We start from the raw sequence: 23,661 nt of genomic DNA on the forward strand, positions 1-23,661 counted from the left end.
ATATATATCCTGAGTAGGCCTGTGAGACGGTTAGGTTTAGGGTCAGTTTTAGGTGGGGATATATCCTGAGTAGGCCTGTGAGACGGTTAGGTTTAGGGTCAGTTTTAGGTGGGGATATATCCTGAGTAGGCCAGTGAGACGGACGGGTTGTTTGATTGACCGCCGCAATCTGTTTGTTTGTCTAAAAGGAGCTTAAAACGTTCGGTTCTTAGTCACTGCCCAGACTGGCTTTGTTCTGTTGAGCAGTTAAATACTGTATGAAATTGGATGCTAATAAAAGACTATAAATGGAATCCATCTTGAAAATTCCACTCTAAGTGGCCAAAAGGTCAAAGGTCAAGACTGGCGGATGCAAAGAATCAAAAAGGTAGGAAAAAGGTAATACAAGTCTTTATAAAAACAACAGTTTTCCATCCAGTTTGTGTGCGTTTGTGAAAGAGAGAGAGAGAGAGAGAGAGAGCACGCATCATTGGAAGTTAGAATTGAAAGATGTCTTTGAATGAAGTCAGTCGCTCAGGAGCTCCCCCTGGAGTGTTATTTTCTGCTAAAATATTGGAATTCTTAGCAGTTTCTTACACATGGCTATTCACAGTTTTATCCAGGAGAGGGCGACGAGAAGCCAAGGGTAATAGAGGAGGTTTGGGTTAGGGGCTAGTCTGGGGTTAACTGCCAGTAGGTTTGGGTTAGGGGCTAGTCTGGGGTTAACTGCCAGTAGGTATAGAGGTAAAAGCGAGTTTCACCCTCATTAATTCCACCCTCATTTGCATATGCGATCTGATTGGCCAAAGCTTACCTGGCCGTATCTTTTGAAGCGGAGGTCCGAGGTGCACATAAGTGGTATCGTTGGATTCAGAAAGCTGTCTTCTTTCAGGTAGCGTGGATGTCTGGAAGACAGGTATAGAGGTAAAAGCGAGTGTCACCCTCATTGGTTCCACCTTCATTAGCATATGCGATCTGATTGGCCAAAGCTTACCTGGCCGTATCTTTTGAAGCGGAGGTCCGAGGTGCACATAAGTGGTATCGTTGGATTCAGAAAGCTGTCTTCTTTCAGGTAGCGTGGATGTCTGGAAGACAGGATGTTGCTAGGGTAAATTTTAGGTGGGGTTATATCCTGAGTAGGCCTGTGAGACGGTTAGGTTTAGGGTCAGTTTTAGGTGGGGTTATATCCTGAGTAGGCCTGTGAGACGGTTAGGTTTAGGGTCAGTTTTAGGTGGGGATATATATCCTGAGTAGGCCTGTGAGACGGTTAGGTTTAGGGTCAGTTTTAGGTGGGGATATATCCTGAGTAGGCCTGTGAGACGGTTAGGTTTAGGGTCAGTTTTAGGTGGGGATATATCCTGAGTAGGCCAGTGAGACGGACGGGTTGTTTGATTGACCGCCGCAATCTGTTTGTTTGTCTAAAAGGAGCTTAAAACGTTCGGTTCTTAGTCACTGCCCAGACTGGCTTTGTTCTGTTGAGCAGTTAAATACTGTATGAAATTGGATGCTAATAAAAGACTATAAATGGAATCCATCTTGAAAATTCCACTCTAAGTGGCCAAAAGGTCAAAGGTCAAGACTGGCGGATGCAAAGAATCAAAAAGGTAGGAAAAAGGTAATACAAGTCTTTATAAAAACAACAGTTTTCCATCCAGTTTGTGTGCGTTTGTGAAAGAGAGAGAGAGAGAGAGAGAGAGCACGCATCATTGGAAGTTAGAATTGAAAGATGTCTTTGAATGAAGTCAGTCGCTCAGGAGCTCCCCTGGAGTGTTATTTTCTGCTAAAATATTGGAATTCTTAGCAGTTTCTTACACATGGCTATTCACAGTTTTATCCAGGAGAGGGCGACGAGAAGCCAAGGGTAATAGAGGAGGTTTGGGTTAGGGGCTAGTCTGGGGTTAACTGCCAGTAGGTTTGGGTTAGGGGCTAGTCTGGGGTTAACTGCCAGTAGGTTTGGGTTAGGGGCTAGTCTGGGGTTAACTGCCAGTAGGTTTGGGTTAGGGGCTAGTCTGGGGCTAATTGCGAGTAGGTATAGAGGTAAAAGCGAGTTTCACCCTCATTAATTCCACCCTCATTTGCATATGCGATCTGATTGGCCAAAGCTTACCTGGCCGTATCTTTTGAAGCGGAGGTCCGAGGTGCACATAAGTGGTATCGTTGGATTCAGAAAGCTGTCTTCTTTCAGGTAGCGTGGATGTCTGGAAGACAGGTATAGAGGTAAAAGCGAGTGTCACCCTCATTGGTTCCACCTTCATTAGCATATGCGATCTGATTGGCCAAAGCTTACCTGGCCGTATCTTTTGAAGCGGAGGTCCGAGGTGCACATAAGTGGTATCGTTGGATTCAGAAAGCTGTCTTCTTTCAGGTAGCGTGGATGTCTGGAAGACAGGATGTTGCTAGGGTAAATTTTAGGTGGGGTTATATCCTGAGTAGGCCTGTGAGACGGTTAGGTTTAGGGTCAGTTTTAGGTGGGGTTATATCCTGAGTAGGCCTGTGAGACGGTTAGGTTTAGGGTCAGTTTTAGGTGGGGATATATATCCTGAGTAGGCCTGTGAGACGGTTAGGTTTAGGGTCAGTTTTAGGTGGGGATATATCCTGAGTAGGCCTGTGAGACGGTTAGGTTTAGGGTCAGTTTTAGGTGGGGATATATCCTGAGTAGGCCTGTGAGACGGTTAGGTTTAGGGTCAGTTTTAGGTGGGGATATATCCTGAGTAGGCCAGTGAGACGGACGGGTTGTTTGATTGACCGCCGCAATCTGTTTGTTTGTCTAAAAGGAGCTTAAAACGTTCGGTTCTTAGTCACTGCCCAGACTGGCTTTGTTCTGTTGAGCAGTTAAATACTGTATGAAATTGGATGCTAATAAAAGACTATAAATGGAATCCATCTTGAAAATTCCACTCTAAGTGGCCAAAAGGTCAAAGGTCAAGACTGGCGGATGCAAAGAATCAAAAAGGTAGGAAAAAGGTAATACAAGTCTTTATAAAAACAACAGTTTTCCATCCAGTTTGTGTGCGTTTGTGAAAGAGAGAGAGAGAGAGAGAGAGCACGCATCATTGGAAGTTAGAATTGAAAGATGTCTTTGAATGAAGTCAGTCGCTCAGGAGCTCCCCCTGGAGTGTTATTTTCTGCTAAAATATTGGAATTCTTAGCAGTTTCTTACACATGGCTATTCACAGTTTTATCCAGGAGAGGGCGACGAGAAGCCAAGGGTAATAGAGGAGGTTTGGGTTAGGGGCTAGTCTGGGGTTAACTGCCAGTAGGTTTGGGTTAGGGGCTAGTCTGGGGTTAACTGCCAGTAGGTATAGAGGTAAAAGCGAGTTTCACCCTCATTAATTCCACCCTCATTTGCATATGCGATCTGATTGGCCAAAGCTTACCTGGCCGTATCTTTTGAAGCGGAGGTCCGAGGTGCACATAAGTGGTATCGTTGGATTCAGAAAGCTGTCTTCTTTCAGGTAGCGTGGATGTCTGGAAGACAGGTATAGAGGTAAAAGCGAGTGTCACCCTCATTGGTTCCACCTTCATTAGCATATGCGATCTGATTGGCCAAAGCTTACCTGGCCGTATCTTTTGAAGCGGAGGTCCGAGGTGCACATAAGTGGTATCGTTGGATTCAGAAAGCTGTCTTCTTTCAGGTAGCGTGGATGTCTGGAAGACAGGATGTTGCTAGGGTAAATTTTAGGTGGGGTTATATCCTGAGTAGGCCTGTGAGACGGTTAGGTTTAGGGTCAGTTTTAGGTGGGGTTATATCCTGAGTAGGCCTGTGAGACGGTTAGGTTTAGGGTCAGTTTTAGGTGGGGATATATATCCTGAGTAGGCCTGTGAGACGGTTAGGTTTAGGGTCAGTTTTAGGTGGGGATATATCCTGAGTAGGCCTGTGAGACGGTTAGGTTTAGGGTCAGTTTTAGGTGGGGATATATCCTGAGTAGGCCAGTGAGACGGACGGGTTGTTTGATTGACCGCCGCAATCTGTTTGTTTGTCTAAAAGGAGCTTAAAACGTTCGGTTCTTAGTCACTGCCCAGACTGGCTTTGTTCTGTTGAGCAGTTAAATACTGTATGAAATTGGATGCTAATAAAAGACTATAAATGGAATCCATCTTGAAAATTCCACTCTAAGTGGCCAAAAGGTCAAAGGTCAAGACTGGCGGATGCAAAGAATCAAAAAGGTAGGAAAAAGGTAATACAAGTCTTTATAAAAACAACAGTTTTCCATCCAGTTTGTGTGCGTTTGTGAAAGAGAGAGAGAGAGAGAGAGAGAGCACGCATCATTGGAAGTTAGAATTGAAAGATGTCTTTGAATGAAGTCAGTCGCTCAGGAGCTCCCCCTGGAGTGTTATTTTCTGCTAAAATATTGGAATTCTTAGCAGTTTCTTACACATGGCTATTCACAGTTTTATCCAGGAGAGGGCGACGAGAAGCCAAGGGTAATAGAGGAGGTTTGGGTTAGGGGCTAGTCTGGGGTTAACTGCCAGTAGGTTTGGGTTAGGGGCTAGTCTGGGGTTAACTGCCAGTAGGTATAGAGGTAAAAGCGAGTTTCACCCTCATTAATTCCACCCTCATTTGCATATGCGATCTGATTGGCCAAAGCTTACCTGGCCGTATCTTTTGAAGCGGAGGTCCGAGGTGCACATAAGTGGTATCGTTGGATTCAGAAAGCTGTCTTCTTTCAGGTAGCGTGGATGTCTGGAAGACAGGATGTTGCTAGGGTAAATTTTAGGTGGGGTTATATCCTGAGTAGGCCTGTGAGACGGTTAGGTTTAGGGTCAGTTTTAGGTGGGGATATATATCCTGAGTAGGCCTGTGAGACGGTTAGGTTTAGGGTCAGTTTTAGGTGGGGATATATCCTGAGTAGGCCTGTGAGACGGTTAGGTTTAGGGTCAGTTTTAGGTGGGGATATATCCTGAGTAGGCCAGTGAGACGGACGGGTTGTTTGATTGACCGCCGCAATCTGTTTGTTTGTCTAAAAGGAGCTTAAAACGTTCGGTTCTTAGTCACTGCCCAGACTGGCTTTGTTCTGTTGAGCAGTTAAATACTGTATGAAATTGGATGCTAATAAAAGACTATAAATGGAATCCATCTTGAAAATTCCACTCTAAGTGGCCAAAAGGTCAAAGGTCAAGACTGGCGGATGCAAAGAATCAAAAAGGTAGGAAAAAGGTAATACAAGTCTTTATAAAAACAACAGTTTTCCATCCAGTTTGTGTGCGTTTGTGAAAGAGAGAGAGAGAGAGAGAGAGAGCACGCATCATTGGAAGTTAGAATTGAAAGATGTCTTTGAATGAAGTCAGTCGCTCAGGAGCTCCCCTGGAGTGTTATTTTCTGCTAAAATATTGGAATTCTTAGCAGTTTCTTACACATGGCTATTCACAGTTTTATCCAGGAGAGGGCGACGAGAAGCCAAGGGTAATAGAGGAGGTTTGGGTTAGGGGCTAGTCTGGGGTTAACTGCCAGTAGGTTTGGGTTAGGGGCTAGTCTGGGGTTAACTGCCAGTAGGTTTGGGTTAGGGGCTAGTCTGGGGTTAACTGCCAGTAGGTTTGGGTTAGGGGCTAGTCTGGGGCTAATTGCGAGTAGGTATAGAGGTAAAAGCGAGTTTCACCCTCATTAATTCCACCCTCATTTGCATATGCGATCTGATTGGCCAAAGCTTACCTGGCCGTATCTTTTGAAGCGGAGGTCCGAGGTGCACATAAGTGGTATCGTTGGATTCAGAAAGCTGTCTTCTTTCAGGTAGCGTGGATGTCTGGAAGACAGGTATAGAGGTAAAAGCGAGTGTCACCCTCATTGGTTCCACCTTCATTAGCATATGCGATCTGATTGGCCAAAGCTTACCTGGCCGTATCTTTTGAAGCGGAGGTCCGAGGTGCACATAAGTGGTATCGTTGGATTCAGAAAGCTGTCTTCTTTCAGGTAGCGTGGATGTCTGGAAGACAGGATGTTGCTAGGGTAAATTTTAGGTGGGGTTATAAATCTCGGGAGATTTGCTATCGAGCAGCTTTCTGATTTGAAAAAAACACATACAAGCCTGCAGGAAATGTTAAATAGCACAACGATGTTCAGTGACATGGCTGCACTTAAGACCGAGCTCAGCACCTTAAAATCTCGTGTAGAAGATCAAGACCAAGAGATAGAGGAGCTGAGAAAGCAGCTGGAAGGAAAGGTCAGCGGTACTCCTGCCCACTCTGGAGCCCAGAAGAGACCAGCAGCTTCCCCGGCCGACTGGACTCCTCAACGGAAGCCGAGACGGTCTGAAGAGCTGGACAAGATCCTGCAGCCATTCTGGCCAGAGAGATCCGACGCACGAGAGAAGCTGACTCAAAGGCAGCAGGCCTTCTTCAGCTATATGATGGACGTGCTGAAAATCAAAGGTGAGACTCTTAACTGTTTGACCGGTTCTCCCAATACAAGTCATGTCACATGAAACTAAAAACAACCTCCTGATATTTCTGTCAGATCGGAGAAACCTGGAGACGAACGCAACGACGGTCCTCGACGAAGGGGTTTCCAGGGGCGTCTGGGAGGAGGACTGGACACCTGCGGGAATTAAAGGGACATTTCAGCAATATCTTGTAGAAAAAATAAAAAAACACATCACAGAGACACAAAAGGAATTATTCCAGAAGAGAGAGCTAGATAGGCTAAGAAAAATGGTTGTTTAGGAAGAGGTGGACCTGCTCCGCTGGTTTTATTATTTTGCGTTCTGCACTATTTTGTTAATGTTGTTTGTGTTCATTACGTACTTTTCACGTATAAAAAGCGTTGCAGCATTTCGAAACCCATAACGATACCCAGCCACGCTCTCTAAACATTTATATGTACGTTTTCTTTTATTTTAGCCATTTTATTTACCTGTGACTTGTTCATTTGTATTTTATTTTTGATGTTTATTCCATTCTGTTTTGGTCGTTTCTTTTGAACATTAAAGAGTTTTTGTATCAATATTTGTGTCAAACTGTGTGTGTGTGTGTGTTTTCCCCCAAATCGCATTACTGTTCAATAATTCAATAAAAGTTTCACTTTTCACTTCAAGTGAACTGAAGCAAATTAGGAGTAGGACAGCAGAAGACTCCACTGGTTTGTCCTGAAACGTCAGTGTCACAAGTCTTTATAAAAACAACAGAGGCTTTTTTTAATGCAAAGCCTTCAGGTTCTGTTCTCTGTTAAAGAGAGAGAGAGACAGAGAGAGAGAGAGAGAGAGCACGCATCATTGGAAGTTAGAATTGAAAGATGTCTTTGAATGAAGTCAGTCGCTCAGGAGCTCCCCCTGGAGTGTTATTTTCTGCTAAAATATTGGAATTCTTAGCAGTTTCTTACACATGGCTATTCACAGTTTTATCCAGGAGAGGGCGACGAGAAGCCAAGGGTAATAGAGGAGGTTTGGGTTAGGGGCTAGTCTGGGGTTAACTGCCAGTAGGTTTGGGTTAGGGGCTAGTCTGGGGTTAACTGCCAGTAGGTTTGGGTTAGGGGCTAGTCTGGGGTTAACTGCCAGTAGGTTTGGGTTAGGGGCTAGTCTGGGGCTAATTGCGAGTAGGTATAGAGGTAAAAGCGAGTTTCACCCTCATTAATTCCACCCTCATTTGCATATGCGATCTGATTGGCCAAAGCTTACCTGGCCGTATCTTTTGAAGCGGAGGTCCGAGGTGCACATAAGTGGTATCGTTGGATTCAGAAAGCTGTCTTCTTTCAGGTAGCGTGGATGTCTGGAAGACAGGTATAGAGGTAAAAGCGAGTGTCACCCTCATTGGTTCCACCTTCATTAGCATATGCGATCTGATTGGCCAAAGCTTACCTGGCCGTATCTTTTGAAGCGGAGGTCCGAGGTGCACATAAGTGGTATCGTTGGATTCAGAAAGCTGTCTTCTTTCAGGTAGCGTGGATGTCTGGAAGACAGGATGTTGCTAGGGTAAATTTTAGGTGGGGTTATATCCTGAGTAGGCCTGTGAGACGGTTAGGTTTAGGGTCAGTTTTAGGTGGGGATATATCCTGAGTAGGCCTGTGAGACGGTTAGGTTTAGGGTCAGTTTTAGGTGGGGATATATCCTGAGTAGGCCAGTGAGACGGACGGGTTGTTTGATTGACCGCCGCAATCTGTTTGTTTGTCTAAAAGGAGCTTAAAACGTTCGGTTCTTAGTCACTGCCCAGACTGGCTTTGTTCTGTTGAGCAGTTAAATACTGTATGAAATTGGATGCTAATAAAAGACTATAAATGGAATCCATCTTGAAAATTCCACTCTAAGTGGCCAAAAGGTCAAAGGTCAAGACTGGCGGATGCAAAGAATCAAAAAGGTAGGAAAAAGGTAATACAAGTCTTTATAAAAACAACAGTTTTCCATCCAGTTTGTGTGCGTTTGTGAAAGAGAGAGAGAGAGAGAGAGAGAGCACGCATCATTGGAAGTTAGAATTGAAAGATGTCTTTGAATGAAGTCAGTCGCTCAGGAGCTCCCCCTGGAGTGTTATTTTCTGCTAAAATATTGGAATTCTTAGCAGTTTCTTACACATGGCTATTCACAGTTTTATCCAGGAGAGGGCGACGAGAAGCCAAGGGTAATATTCTGGAATAGATAGATAGATAGATAGATAGATAGATAGATAGATAGATTTTTGAATATTTAAATTTAAACATAATAATAATCCGCCATACTAGAGATGCAGAAGCAACAGTACCAACAGAGAGAAATAGACAGGCTCAGGAAAATGTTTTGTTACTGAGAAGTGGGCCTGTTCAGTTGCCTTTTTAAAAGTATGTTGTTCATGGTGATCGAAGGTTTTTTTTGTTTGTTTGTTTTTTTATATAATATAGCATGTTGTTCACACACACACACTTTAACGTGCTATTATAGTGCATCACAACCGTATACATTTATACCAACACACTTGACATATTTAGGAAAAAAAAATAGATTCCATTAATTGTTCAATAAATAAAACATTTTCTTAACAGTTGTCTTTCTTCAGAAAGATAATTCAGCTTTATTGTTGAGGTATTCAGTTTCTCAGTTCCATCAAATGTAAATTGTCCATCTTGCTCTATTCCTTGCCACTAGAGGGCAGCAGAGGCGTTAGAGTGTGCCGCTCCTCCCTCACTGCCCTCTCCATCATCGGCTCCAGAACAGAGAGCCTGCAAAAGTCTCATGAAGTTACTGATAACTTGGTGCTGACTCTTTTTTTTTTTTTTTTTTTTTTTTTGCCACCTAACGCGTACTTCCAGTGTGAATTGAAACGTGATAGTGGGTTTCATATTAGGCTGTCAGACATTACAGTGCCGTGGTGAACTACCTGTCGTCCTCCGCTGGGGGCGTGTCTCCAGAAGCGCACCTCGCAGGAGCGGAGCCCGGCTGTCACTCAAAGTGGACTTGTTTATTCCGTCGCATCATCTGACCTATTCGGAGTGACACCGCAGATCGGTCGACAATCAAGGTAAAAAGAGAGAGAAAAGAGATGAACATCTTTGCTTTTCGATATCTGCACTGAATGAAATGGCTATTCCACAACAGGTGCGTTCGCTCTTGAAACTCGGCGACGGTCGATCGGTGTAACCGGACTAATAACAATACTGGTAATAATAAAGTAACGGTTGCATTGACAGTCCATCGTTAAGCAGGCGCTTTTATCCTGTTACTCTAGTTGGGGCGCGTTTCCACTGTCGAACTTTTTTCTCTGCTGACAATCGAGCATCTTAAACTTTCCGGGCGTGCGCCTGTTGGGGGCGACCCGTATTACATTGTAACATGCTGCAAAACACGCACGCACGCACAAAAGAGAACATTTCCACACAGAAACGATGGGACTGATTTATTATGCTTTTTCACCTTTTTATAAAGGGGTTGTGTGTCGATATGTGATCGATTAATCGCTGAACAAAACGCACGCGCATTCTGTTGTCGTTCTACTATTTTTCACAATGGTCTAGGCCAAATATGTACTTTTGTTTTATTATTGCAGCGTAATAATAACTAGTGCACATTGCAATGTTTCATGTGTGGAAAGCTTTAAGTCTTTTTTTTTTTTTTGTGGTAAGTGCCCCTTCTTCCCCTGAATGTGGTCATTGATCTATTACAATTATAACTTTCTGTTCTGTGTGTACCCATCAGGACAATAAAAAGATGAGCAGCTCAGGAGGAGATGACCTGGACCTGTCTTTTGAGGAGGTGTTAGTCAGTCGAGTCAATTCTCTCGAGAGATTTGCTATCGAGCAGCTTTCTGATTTGATGGAAACACACAGAGACCTCCAGGAAACAGTAAACGACAGGCTGATCAGTGATATGGCTGTGGTTAAGGCTAACCTTGATTTTTTAAAGTCCTACGTAGCAGACCAAAGCCAAGAGATAGAGGAGCTGAGAAAGCAGCTGGAAGGAAAGGTCAGCGGTGCTGATATTTCTGTCAGATCGGAGAAACCTGGAGACGAACGCGGCGATGGTCCAGGGGCATCTTGGAGGAGGACTGGACTCCTGCAGGAATTAAAGGGACATTCCAGCAAACCTTGTAGAAAAAAGAAAAAAAAAATAATGTGAAAAAGCTCATCAAGAGGACCAGTGAAATGTCAACAGACTGAATAAAAAAAGAAGAATTTTGATTGTGTCTTGTTTTTTTTTGTTTGTTTGTATGTGTTATATTTGACAATATTTTGCATATAATCTAAAAGTTCTAACACACACACTATATATTTATTTACTCTTGATATCTACGGTTGTTTAATGTGTATATGGAAAATTGTAAACCAACAGAACAGAAAAACTACAATATACTATATATATATTATAGTAAAAAAAAAGGAAAAAAAAAGTTATAGTCACTTTACTCAAAGATACACATACAAACTATAAATAAAATAATGTAAAAGCATTTATAAAAGGGATTGAAGTAAAACTAATGTTAAAAAAAAATAAAAATCAACTGACAAACTGAAATAAAAAATACATGAACTTCAAAAGGAGATTGACTGTAAATGCAACAACAACAGGCCTCTTTTTCCTTAGACACTGCTCAGAAGAACCTTTTCACATTTTTGTACATTGGTTCTATTTCTGCTGAGCGCTACCTGTTCCCGCTGGGCAAGTTGGTGTTGTTGTGGTTCCGCTTCTCGACCGATGCAAGTTCAGAGGTGGGCCAGACACCAGGTGCTCCACCTGTTAGCCCTGAACGCATTTTCTGGCTTTCCTCTGGTGAGGGCCGACTCCAGTCTCTTCACTGGTGATGACAGAGAAAAGAACACAAAAAGAACAAAGGGTTACTTATCAGATAATAAATGGATGACAGTAAATTAAGCCAACTGAAGTCCAACCGCTAGGAAAGACTTACCTGACCGTCAGTGTCTCAAGTTGTCCACCAGAGGGCAGAAAATATGGTCGTAAACAGGCGCTCTCAAGAAGAGCCCCCAGGTATCACTGCATATTATAGGGTCACTCTGAACTGGACTAACTCCCATCCCCCTCTGTGACCCCGGACCTCGTCACAGGGCTGTCAATCAAACCTGTTTTTTTGCACTGCTGCTTTTCTCAGTTACAGTAAAGTACATCGTCGAACTTCTGCTGATCAAAGGTAACAGAGAAATTGTTCAATTTTAGCTTTTGCATGATATTATTAAATATATTATATATATATGATATAATAATATATTAAGTTATGCCTGTAAATAAGCGTTCAGACAGTGTGCGTTCTGGAATTTCGGTCAGTGATTGGATAAATAACAGTTAGCTTAGTGTAGACATCGGTGCAGATGATTTACATTTAATCTTTGCGTTTTCGGCAGCTTCAGTTGTCGAGGTCTCTAGGGTGCGTGCATGATTAATATGCAAGACGATATTCTGAACGTATTTTGATTCTGAACGATATATCTGAACTTTTTTTTTTTTGGCAGATATAATTAATTATATTTGTACGGTGACAGTTGTACTACTTGAACTAGGGTTAGTGTAGCAAAACCATGTTTAATGTGTTGTTTCCATACTTTAAAGTTTCTACACTCCCTTCCTTTGGCATGACTTTTTCCCGAATCTGCAGACACCAGCTGGAGAAAAGAGATAGCACTGTGGAGAGATGGCAGAGAGAGTCAAATGTAAGTCCTTCTCTATATATAGCTAAATATATAGCTCATATATATATATATATATATATATATATATATATATATATATATTTTTTTATTTTTTTTTATTTATTTATTTTTTTTTTATTTTTGTTTTTTTTTGTTTTTTTTTTTTTTTTTTTTTTCCCCCGACAATAAACTCATCTGAGCGCTCAGTGTAATAAGTGTGTTATGTTATGGAGAAATAATCAGGATGTTTTTCAGCTGTGTACAGGAACCCTTGCAGTGTGGTCCACTGCTTGATTTGTCTTAAGCCCCAGATCAAAATTGACCATCATTTAAGAAATTCCTGCTTGCGGGATGCAGAGGATGGCCATATCCAGGAGGAAGTCCTGAAGGCCAAGGAGTCACAAGAGAAGTGGGCAAGAGAAGGGAGGGTAATCAATTTCTCACATGTCAGGAAATTGGTCAGGGAGGACCCGTCTTGTGACTCCTTGGCCGAGTACTTCCACTCAAAGGGATTCTTGATCCAAGAGGGACATGACAGGTAGGAAAGTCTGTGAAAGTAGAGTCAGTTGGGTATTGTAATTCATTTGTGACAGGTGTAATAGACTGTACAGGGGTGAGATAGTCATACATAGTCATTGACCATTTGATTCCTCCAGCGCTGCAAGCCAGGAGTCCGAAATCCTCGCTCTCGCAGAGGAGGACATGGCTGAGGTGTCCAACCACCTCAGACAACATAAGGGGGTCCCTGCAAAGAGCAAGACGGACTTCCGGAGCTTCTGTCTCGCCACACTGATGTGGGTTCATCACCTTGGTCCCACCAGCATTAAAGAGTTCAAGGCAAGCTCAAAGCTGGCGCATTTTAGACGCATTCAAAGCACAAATATAATATATAACATAATAGGACATAACATGATATTATAAATTATATTATATACGGCCTTCTGAAGTTGAATACATGTCAGAACCTTATTGTTTCTGTTTGAATGTTTTCACAGGTCCAGGAGTGGAATGACAGAGTGCCGGAGGCAGACGGAGTCTCTGTAACGCTGTCCAAAGGAGCTATTGAGTTGAGCAGAAAAGAAGAACATGTGAGATGATCACACTGAACAACACACTATCAGTTCATTAACAGTTTTGTGACAGCAAACACTTAAACTGTGTGTAAATCTTTGCTGTAGTGGCTGGACTGCTACTTTGTTCATATCCGGCCAGAATATTTAAAGGCCCAAACTCCAGATCGAGATGACAAGGACCGGTTCTTCCTCGGGGCTTCAGGTGTCCCTCTTAGCAACCCAACAGCTGATGTGCAAAGGCTACGACAAAAGCAAGTATTGTAATGTTTCATGCAGATATGGTTGGGATTCACAACAGACCATGACGGATATTATACCTTCATTTCTCCCACCAATGCATGTCCGCAGGTATGTCGTGAGGCTCCAGGAGAGAGCTGTGCTCCCACCACAGCCACAGGGGGGACAGACGGTTGATGCCCCCAGCTCATCTGCGGAAGGGGAGGCACCACACATGCCAGAGAAGTACAGAATGTTCATATAAACTTTAACACTAACTGTACTTCAAGCATGGTCTTTGTAGTTAATCCATTGGTGTACTAATAGATGCCCACACCCCCCACAGGACACCGGCACCTACCGCAGCCGCGAAGCTCCCGACTCCTCGGTTTTGGGGTGCCTTTGAGGACCGGTTTCCCATTACCCTTCATGGAAAGCCTCCAACAAGGGCGCAGGCAGCAGAGGCAGGATTTATGGACCGCAGCTACTACCACTACTGGAGGAGGCTTCAGTACAAGCTGCGGGTACAGTATATTCTCGGTAAGTGCTTACAATGGTGCCAATCACATTATGGTCTACTTTAAGTGAGCTATGTTTGGTTAAAACTCACCCAAGTCTTGTTCCACAGAGCAGTCAACTGGCAGGACCAGCCAAAAACCCCTGGCATCTCACATCCAGCGCGCCATTGCCAAGGAGAATGCGTGGACTTCCAACGTGCCCTCCGTGGATAGTGTTCTGCTGGCGTGGGTGCCCTGCCAGGAGCCATTGGCTTCAGAGAGCGATCCTGTGATCATTTCCTCCGTGGTCCAGCAGAAATGGAAAGGGCTGGCCATTAAGAGCTTTGAGGGGAAAGGTAAAGGTGTGTCACAATTTTGACTTCCCACTTTTTGAATACAACTGGAGTATTATTTTAATTTTGTAAAGAGTGAAGCAGTTTGCTCAATAGCAAGCTCATTTATCTTTGTGCAGGGGTCATTGCCACCATGGAGTTCAAGAGGAACCAGGTAGTGTGTGACTACCACGGTGAAGTGGTCTCCAAACAGGAAGGGGAACGGAGGCTGGAGACCCTCACCGGGGAGCCGTCATACCTGTTTTTCTTTAAGGGCAAGGGTGGAAAGCCTCTCTGCATTGATGCCCAGAAGTTCCCCTGTGACTGCCACCCAGACCAGGAGACTTATGGGAGGAGGATGAACCATTCCCGCCACAAAAACAATGCGCGGCCTCAGAGTGTTTCTTTAAAATTTCTGGACGGTCCCAGGGAATGCGTTCTCTTCTTCGCTCTGCGGGACATTGCCGTCGGCGAGGAGCTCCTGTGGGATTACGGGGTTCGCAGATCATCATTCCGAGGAGAAGGGTGGGATCTTTCTTGGCTTGATGACTGACTTGGCGCAGAGCTGGCATCATGTAGCCCTTCTTTTCAACATCTCCTTGTCACACACATGCATTTCCCCAATGCATGAATGTAAATACTGTATCAAAAACAAAACAAAGAAAGAGTGTTGCATTGCATACTGTAAATACGAAATAAAGTGGGTCATTCGCTTTCAACGCATCTCAGCATGTGTGCTTCCTTACTTTACTTTTAAGTAATCAACTTCTGTTTAGTGACGTGTAAAAATAATAATATAAAAAGTTTTATAGAGCCCTGAGTACCATTATTTCACTGCAGTTTTGGCCAAAGACAACACATCCATTTAGTCCATTTGGCTGAAAATAATGCAGCATACACGTAGATTGAGCAATCACTCTTTGATCTGGCCAGTCACGTGATCAGCACACCTAGAATGGGAGAAAGAACAGTTTGATAGTGAGTTCTTCAGCACGATCAATAAAAAAAAAAAAAAAAAACCTTAATAAGAATAAATATTTGACTGCATTTTGGTAAAATCATTAATCAATTATAATAAAATTTTTAATTGGCTTCCAGAGTATTTTTGGCAAAGCCCAATACTTTCTGCAGACTTACCCTATAGTCAGGGTCTCATGTTGTCCACCAGAGGACAGCATAGACTTAGTCATGCATGAGCGCTCCTCTCTGGCCTTATGTTAAAGATGCAGATGATAAATAGGAAAGAGAAGAAGCGTTAAAGTGGTCCATTCAACCACAAAGCTGCTTGTCCCCACAGCCATGTACACAGGGAAAGTGCTTTATTTTGCAGTCAAAAAAAAAAAAAAAAAAATCAAGGTTTTCTACCATTTAAATTACTAAAATGTATTCCTAGCTATCAAATATATGATATAAATGGCACAATACAATACTCAATAAATATTATAAAATATATATTGAAAATTTGTGTCACTGGTGTTACGGTTTAAAAAAAAAACAAACAAACAAAAAATAAAATAAAAAATAAAAACACTTATGACATCACTTGACTTCTTCCTATTTTCTAAAGATTAAAAAAAAAAAAAAAAAAAAAAATCCCATGTTAAGTCCACTGTTTCTTTTCAATTATCAGAAATTCTCAATTAACTTACGATTTCATATGAAGCTTTTAGTTGACGTCACTGGTATGATCTATTTATTGTTAGGGAATTGTTAATATAATATATATATATATATATAATAAAAATGGATTAAACTACTTAATTCAGTGAGTGTGCAATGATTGACAACATTTGGTTTGTCACTGGTGTTACCTTCCTTATGGTGAAGATATAGTGAAGATATATTAGGTATCAGTATATTAGGTCTTATGTCACTTGTGATTCATTTGGTCACTGGTGTTACTGTGTTACCGTACGGTTTATTCCTTTCAAATTAAATAAAACAATCTCCTCATTTCTTGCATTTTCATTATTTTTCTGTAACTCTGACTACATGTGCTGAACAAAAATTAAAAAAAATCTCAAGAAAAATATAATTTTTTTTTTTTATTTTGATACAGAAGGTAACACCAGCGTCAAAAAAAAATGGTTCATGTGGTCTTGAAATAAGCTAAATAGCACAAAGCACAAAAAAGCTAAACAGAAAAATAATTAAGCTGTGATTTTTATGTAGCCTATTCATAAAGTCAAAAGGTAATCTAACAACGTGGTCTAAGTTTAAATGCTAGAAAAATAAATACATTTTGCCATACCAAAACTGGACGTTTCTGCAGAAACCTAAACGAAGAACCATGAACCACAAGGGCAGATTTTATTCACATTCACGCAATCTCACTAATTAGATCCAGGTTCAATGAGTTAGGATAATTTGATGTGCACGCTTATAATTAAGCAGCCCTTAATGTCGATGATGGATCAAATCGATTCAACATGGCAAACAACGAATATTTGTGTCGTCTTAATGCATTTGAGACATTGTGATTTCCTCTGTACATGACTGACACGCCACAGTATTTATCATCTATGTTAGAAAGTCGGGCAGATAAATAAATACATTTTGCTTTCAGGAGTGGGCGAGGCTTATGCATGCGTGCTAAACAGATGGAACAATTCTGAATAAAATATGCATTCTGTCAAAATATTTGTTGTTGTACATTAAATGTGACACGTAGAATTTTAATTCTACATATAAGTGTATTTTTTATGATAGCAGTAGCTGTAAATCAAATGTAAGCTAGCTAATACAGCCCTAATTACAAGCTAAACTGAGTTAATGTGCATTCCTCTTATCATATAAAATATAGTCTCTTTTATATTATTTATTTTTAATTTTTAATGTATTGACTTTAAATTTAAATTTACAAAAAAAAAAAAAAAAAGTCAGTAAATCTTGGGCACAATACATAAAATACAGTTGGCTTTAGCCTGTATTTTGATTTAGTTAAGTTGCATTTTTTGTATACTTTTATTTTTGGACTGATCATGTCAAATCATTGTAAATGAGAGAGTCAGCGGAGTAATATCAATCCGTTGGTCAGTGTTAGAGGAGCTCAGCTTTTTTAGCCTGACAGTTAGCCTGCTCCGGACCAGGGTTAGTTTCGCAGCATAAGTTGACACATTGAATGAGCTTGAGCTATGTAGCTCAGTAGGCTGTCACATTACCTCGTGATTAAGGACGCGGAAGTGTTTGTTTACGTAGGTCCTGTCTCTCGTGGAAGTGAAGTCACGCCCACACCGGATGGATGACATGACAGGTAAACACAATTTCTTACTGATGTAATTTCAGTTTGACAACAGTAGGAGTAATAATTGCATGTACTGTGATACATTCAGTTGCTGCCTCATTTGTTACTTACTTATTCATTCATTCAAATCATCAACTAAAGATGCACATGAATGCATGCGTTTTTAAATATTTGTAATTGCTAATGAAGGAGAGAGAGAGAGAGAGAGAGAGAGAGAGAGATTTTAAAAAATGGTACTTTTAGTCCTCTACTGTCTGCTGGAGAGGAGCGTATAGGATGATGAATCAAACCAGTTGTAAAGTTTCCAAGAATCTCTTGTAGTGTTGGTCCATCAGAGTGTCTGTAGGCCAAACAGATATCCATAACTGTAGTTCTTCATTAACATGTTAACATGATTCAACAATAAACAAACTTTATACCCCAGTGAATATTTTTTTTTTTCCCACTTGCATTCATTTGGTCATAATTTACTTTCAAATGTTCACACCTGTAGTTAGTTATAAATAAGAACTCTATTTTTAAAATAATTACATCCACAGAGATGCATTTGCCGGACAGTGGCGTGGACAGCCCTGGGTTCAGTAGTGTAAGTAAAAAAAAAAATAAAAAAAAGGCTGCATAAAATAAATGAATAATAAAATACTTTTTTAAAATTGCCTTTATTTCTAGACAGCACCCACTGAACTCATAAGCCATACAGTAAGTTGAGCTCACTGCGACTATTATATGATGTGCAGTTTGACAGTCTGTTGAGTTGTGTTGTTCTGCAGGACAGTGAGCACACCTCCTCTGCTGACGAGTGGGTCCAGCAGGGCCCCAATCTTCCTCCTCTTTTCCCCCCTCCTCCACCTCCACCTCCTCCACCTCCACCTCCTCATCCACCTTCACCACCTCCACCTCTTCCCATTTTATCTCCTTTGGAGGATCTAGAAGATGTAATGGGAGTATTAGATGTAGCATTTAAACTCATTTGCAGGTGTCACTGTTTTGGTAATGCTCTTTTCCCCCCTCTCTGCAGTATTTTGCTGATGATGAAGAAGATTTTTAATAAATATGCATATTTTTAAACTCAAAGATCATTATGGTGTCCTTCTCTCATTATTGTTGATCATATAACATTATTACTGGTCTAGACACATATTTCTCTGAAAAGAAAACCAGAGACAATTTAAACTGATTTATTTTTATTATTTATTTATTTATTTTAAATGTAAACAATGTACCAGGAGAAAGTTCTTCGGGGTCCCTATACATTAATAAACATTAATGTTATTATATTGGTGATATTCTTGCTGGATAGATTAATTAGAGTTGTGCAAAGAGACATACATCTCTGTAAATTGTCCTTGGCCTCCAAGCCTTTTTTTTTTTTTTTTTCCAATTCTGTAGGCTATTGTTGTTTTTTTTCCAGACGATTTAACCCTTTTGTGTTTTGCCTGTGGAGAGGCAAGTGAAGACCCTGACTGGGTGAGCATGTACAAATATTTACATGGATCCTTATAGTTAACAGTGGTGTTATCATTGAATTGTCTTTATTGATCCAAATCTTCAGATCAGCTGCCTTCACTGCCTGCGCCGGTACCACAAATCCTGTGTTCAGCCATCCACCCTGGAGACTTATGTTTGTGCGGCGTGCCTGGATTGAGGACCTACTCTAATGTTCCAAAAACTATTGTTCTTTACCTATAAAACAAAATAAAAATTTTGTAATAAAATCACTTTGTTGGAAGAGACTCATTAGTAATATAATTATTTATTTATTTTCTAATGCTCACTTTTTTCATCTGAGGAAAGAAAAAGCAATTTAGCGTAAACACAGTCCAAGCACTTTTGCTGGATAGCCCACATAGGAACAAATTCATTTTCCCAAGAAGGGCATTTCCAGGGGCCAAGCATACGATGTCACGTGTTAATATTGTGCATTTCATACCGCAGCACTTTTCCAAAGCCATTTAGCTGGATCCACCTGAACAATTGACTGATAGACTGATTACAGAAAGTCTGGTTACTGTGTCAGCCAAGGACATACTATGTGGTTTAAAGCCATTTGTTTTGGCAATATTTTCATACTCCACAACTGTAACGGCGGTATTCCAAATCAATCCTTTTCCAGCTGTGGTAGTTTGGAATTACAGCCAAATACAATCGAATTTAAATGTAAAAATAATAATAATAATAATAATAATAATAATTACTTGAATTACTTGTATTAGAACAAAAGATATGCAATGTGTAAGTTTGTTGTCCAAGACATTATACAATTTTAAATAGAATAAATGACACTTATTTGTTGTCCACTAAACAATCTGCATTCCACTTTGAATTTCAGTCTGCGAACTTCATAACATTCATTAACATTCATCACCGTTAAATAATAATTATATGAAACTGAACACTTTTGGGAGACTTGATCTGGAAGTCACTGTCCTAAGTTGCCCACTAGAGGGCAGCAGAGGCGTTAGAGTGTGCCGCTCCTCCCTCACTGCCCTCTCCATCATCGGCTCCAGAACAGAGAGCCTGCAAAAGTCTCATGAAGTTACTGATAACTTGGTGCTGACTCTTTTTTTTTTTTTCTTTTTTTTTTTTGCCACCTAACGCGTACTTCCAGTGTGAATTGAAAAGTTATAGTGGGTTTCATATTAGGCTGTCAGACATTACAGTGCCGTGGTGAACTACCTGTCGTCCTCCGCTGGGGGCGTGTCTCCAGAAGCGCACCTCCGCAGGAGCGGAGCCCGGCTGTCACTCAAAGTGGACTTGTTTATTCCGTCGCATCATCTGACCTATTCGGAGTGACACCGCAGATCGGTCGACAATCAAGGTCAAAAGAGAGAGAAAAGAGATGAACATCTTTGCTTTTCGATATCATTAGTGGCATGCTACTCACTGCCTTTTGGGCAAAGTAAAGAAATCGAATGCAATTTTTAAAAGTAATATTTACGTAATCATTGTAAGGTGTAACATATGAAAATCAATTTTGATCTAGCTTGGGATTTTACATTAATCAATATTACGATTGCATTAATAAATCTGCTTTGACACGATCTGTATTGTATAAACGCTACATATAGGTGAATTGCATTGAAGTCATGATTGTCTGACTAAACGCATTGAGAACAAGTAAAATATTGCCTTTAAGAATTCCCTTTTTATTCAAAATTTCCATATCGAAAATACAAAAGTCGACGACTTGATGAAGCAACAGCATTGTAACAACTTTTATTGTAGCAAACCATGGTTTGAAAAAGCAATACAGTGCCAAAAGAAAACTGCATAAAAGACAATAATGTGATTGATAGAAAGCTATGCAGTTCAAACAAAGTCTTTTGCATGGTATTAGAGGAAACTTTAAATGTGTGGGAAGCACATTACAGAATGTTATTTGAAAATTTTAATTGAGTAGGCTTATTGTGGTTGTGTGATATCAGTGTTCTGATACGATATGATATAGGCTATATGAACATGTTTTAATGAAATTCATGCCACAAGTACCATTTTAGTTATCACAACTCACAATAAAACTAAAATTAATTTACATCTACTCATAATAATAATAATAATAAGCACTGTGAGAAAACTTTTGGAACCTTTATTTTTATGAATTTAAAGCTGATTTGCTTTAGTCAGAACCCACAAAGAAAAAATGATATATGATGAACAGTCCAAATTCTACATATACAAGGCCCCTTTACTAAACTACTCCTAAATGTGGCCATCATACAAAATTCTGAATTGCATGTACATTTCTCATTTACATAAAATAAGTTTATAACGTGTGTGTACACAGGCACACACAAAAACTACCAAATGATCGCAACATAAAATCATTGCTGTTAATCATGTTCACCATTTGTTTGAATATTTGTCATTACAATGCATGGTTGTACTGCACAAGGCTGCTATATGGACGTCACTTTGACACCACCGATAAAGTACTGAATCTATTGTAGAAACTTTAATTTTATGTCAAGCTTGTTTGCAACGACGTATGTCATGAAAAGCGCTATACAAATACATTTTTATTTAATTTTATATACACACACACATATCTATATCTACACAGATTAGAAAGACAGATGGATAGATAGACACACATATAAGCTCTGTACTCTTGTTTTTATTAGACATTGTCAAATTTATTGCATTTTCAGTAATCATGAGAAGATATATTGAAAGAAGATATTCAGAAGTGAAAGAGAATATACAGCAATTAATTAATGAAAGCCATTCAGATGTGCAGAGACTTCGACGTCTTCTGGATTATGGGACATCTCAATCTGAAAGCAGTGAGTTAAAATGAGATGACAATGTTATTACATTTTGCACACACATTTGCACACTATCTGAAACTTTCCTAAATTGCTTTGAACAGCAGATGGAGCTTTTGTCAATGAACGGTGTGATATGGATGTGCAAGTCACGAGTGGGATTTCAGAGGAGGTATGATGATTGCATTATTAATTTAAGCCTACAGTTTGCAGCCATGTTGAGTGAATAAAACACATTACCTCTTTTATCTTCTTTGCCAGGTGGAATCATTATACATAAGAGCATCTGAAGACAACACACAGAGTTTCTTGGACCTCATTAGGCAGTTTAAAACACTTGAAAACTTTCTCTTTGATGACAGTATACACCTGTCAGTCAGCCCAACCACTGTGACAAATTTGGAGCAACGTCTTTACCTAGATTATGCTTTTGACATTGATGGAGTAGTAGTGGAGCTTGAAGAGTTGTCAGGTTTAAAACTGCCTGTGTCATACCTGAGTTTCCCAAAGCCCTCAAAAGTGACCATGCGACCGGTTTTTCATCTGCTTAAGAAGCACATCAGATCAAACACCTACTCAAGACTGGGTTTCAGATGCTTTCAGTTATCCAAAGGGCTCTTGCTTGCAAAATCCCAGGTACATTTTGGTGAAGTACTTTATTGGCAATTTATTAATTTTGTATTTATGATTATTGTGTTTTATGACTGTATTCAGAGTAATGAATTAAGGTGTCTGAAAAGGTCTTGCTCTTTTGTTTGGTAGGGGTGGCAATTAAGTCTCTGTCTCATTCCGAGAGACCACCACGGAGACACATCCATTGACTCAGCTGCCAAAATGGACCAAAAAGCCATGGAGCACATCAGAGCCATTGCAGAGACTTTGCAGAGCTTACTGATGTCAGTGTCTGCAAAAGACATGAAGCGTCCAACGATGCAGAAGAATAGACTGTATGACCTGTCGCACTTCAACATTTTAAAGCAGGATCAGGCTTTTTTTTTGGACGTGTTCAACCGTGCCCTCCAGTGTCAACTCCATCGACTGCCTGAAACCTATCATCATTCTGAGTCAGTTTGGGCAGAAAGACAGGTCCCCTCTAAATTTGTCAGAGCTGTGTTACGAGAGGGGTGTTAGGTGCATCAGCATCCATGCTGCTTGTGAAATTGGCTCACTTAATGAAAATGTACACCACTTTTGGTCAAAGTATGCTCTTGAGGATTTAGTGGGAAATAAAGGCTCAATATTTTGTGCTCTATCACTGCGTGAAGCGCTAAACTTTCAGACCAACTTGGATGGACAGTGCATTGAAATCAGCAATGACCTCTTAAGCACGGCCAGGTTTCCTAAGGACATCACCTTTCTACAGCTTTATGCAGACACGCCACATAACAGACTGGAAAGTTGGTTCTCACATCCAGTCTCTGGAGAAGTTGTCTGCTGCGGCCTCATGCACCCAATGACTACTCGAGCCATGTCGAATCGAAGCGAGACCTATTTCAATCACATGCAAGACCTTTTGCTAAAGCTCCAAGGCATTGTCAAAGCAAGGATTGAAATAGTGACACTATTTACGACTCAGCAGATGAGCGGGATTGTGAGAGCAGTGGACTTCTTTAATGTCACAGCGCTCACAAAGCTCCTGGAGGACAAACCCATGCTGCTACCTTTCGCAGATGACCAGGCAAGATTGACGTTCCTCAGCACCATAAAGGACGTGCCCAGACATCTGTTAGAGAGACTGCAAGCTGCCCATGCCAGTGGAAAGCACAAGGGCAAATTTAAGGAGTCTTGGGTGGCATTTCAGGCCGAGATGGCTTTGGAAGTGTTCTTCTGGGGCCGGCCAGGCAGCATGTACGACACTTTTTTGCTGTTAGTCTGGGCCCGGGTTTGGACAATGAACGCAGTCTGACATGGCAGAGAGGGATTATGGGTTTGGCACCCTTCAACTCTGCAGCAACTGACATGACTCCACCACCACTTTCATACTGGTCAAAGAATGATCTGCAGACCACAAGGATACAACGTTT

The sequence above is a fragment of the Chanodichthys erythropterus genome, chromosome 20, assembly GCF_024489055.1.
Source record: "Chanodichthys erythropterus isolate Z2021 chromosome 20, ASM2448905v1, whole genome shotgun sequence".
NCBI classification, from domain to species: domain Eukaryota; kingdom Metazoa; phylum Chordata; class Actinopteri; order Cypriniformes; family Xenocyprididae; genus Chanodichthys; species Chanodichthys erythropterus.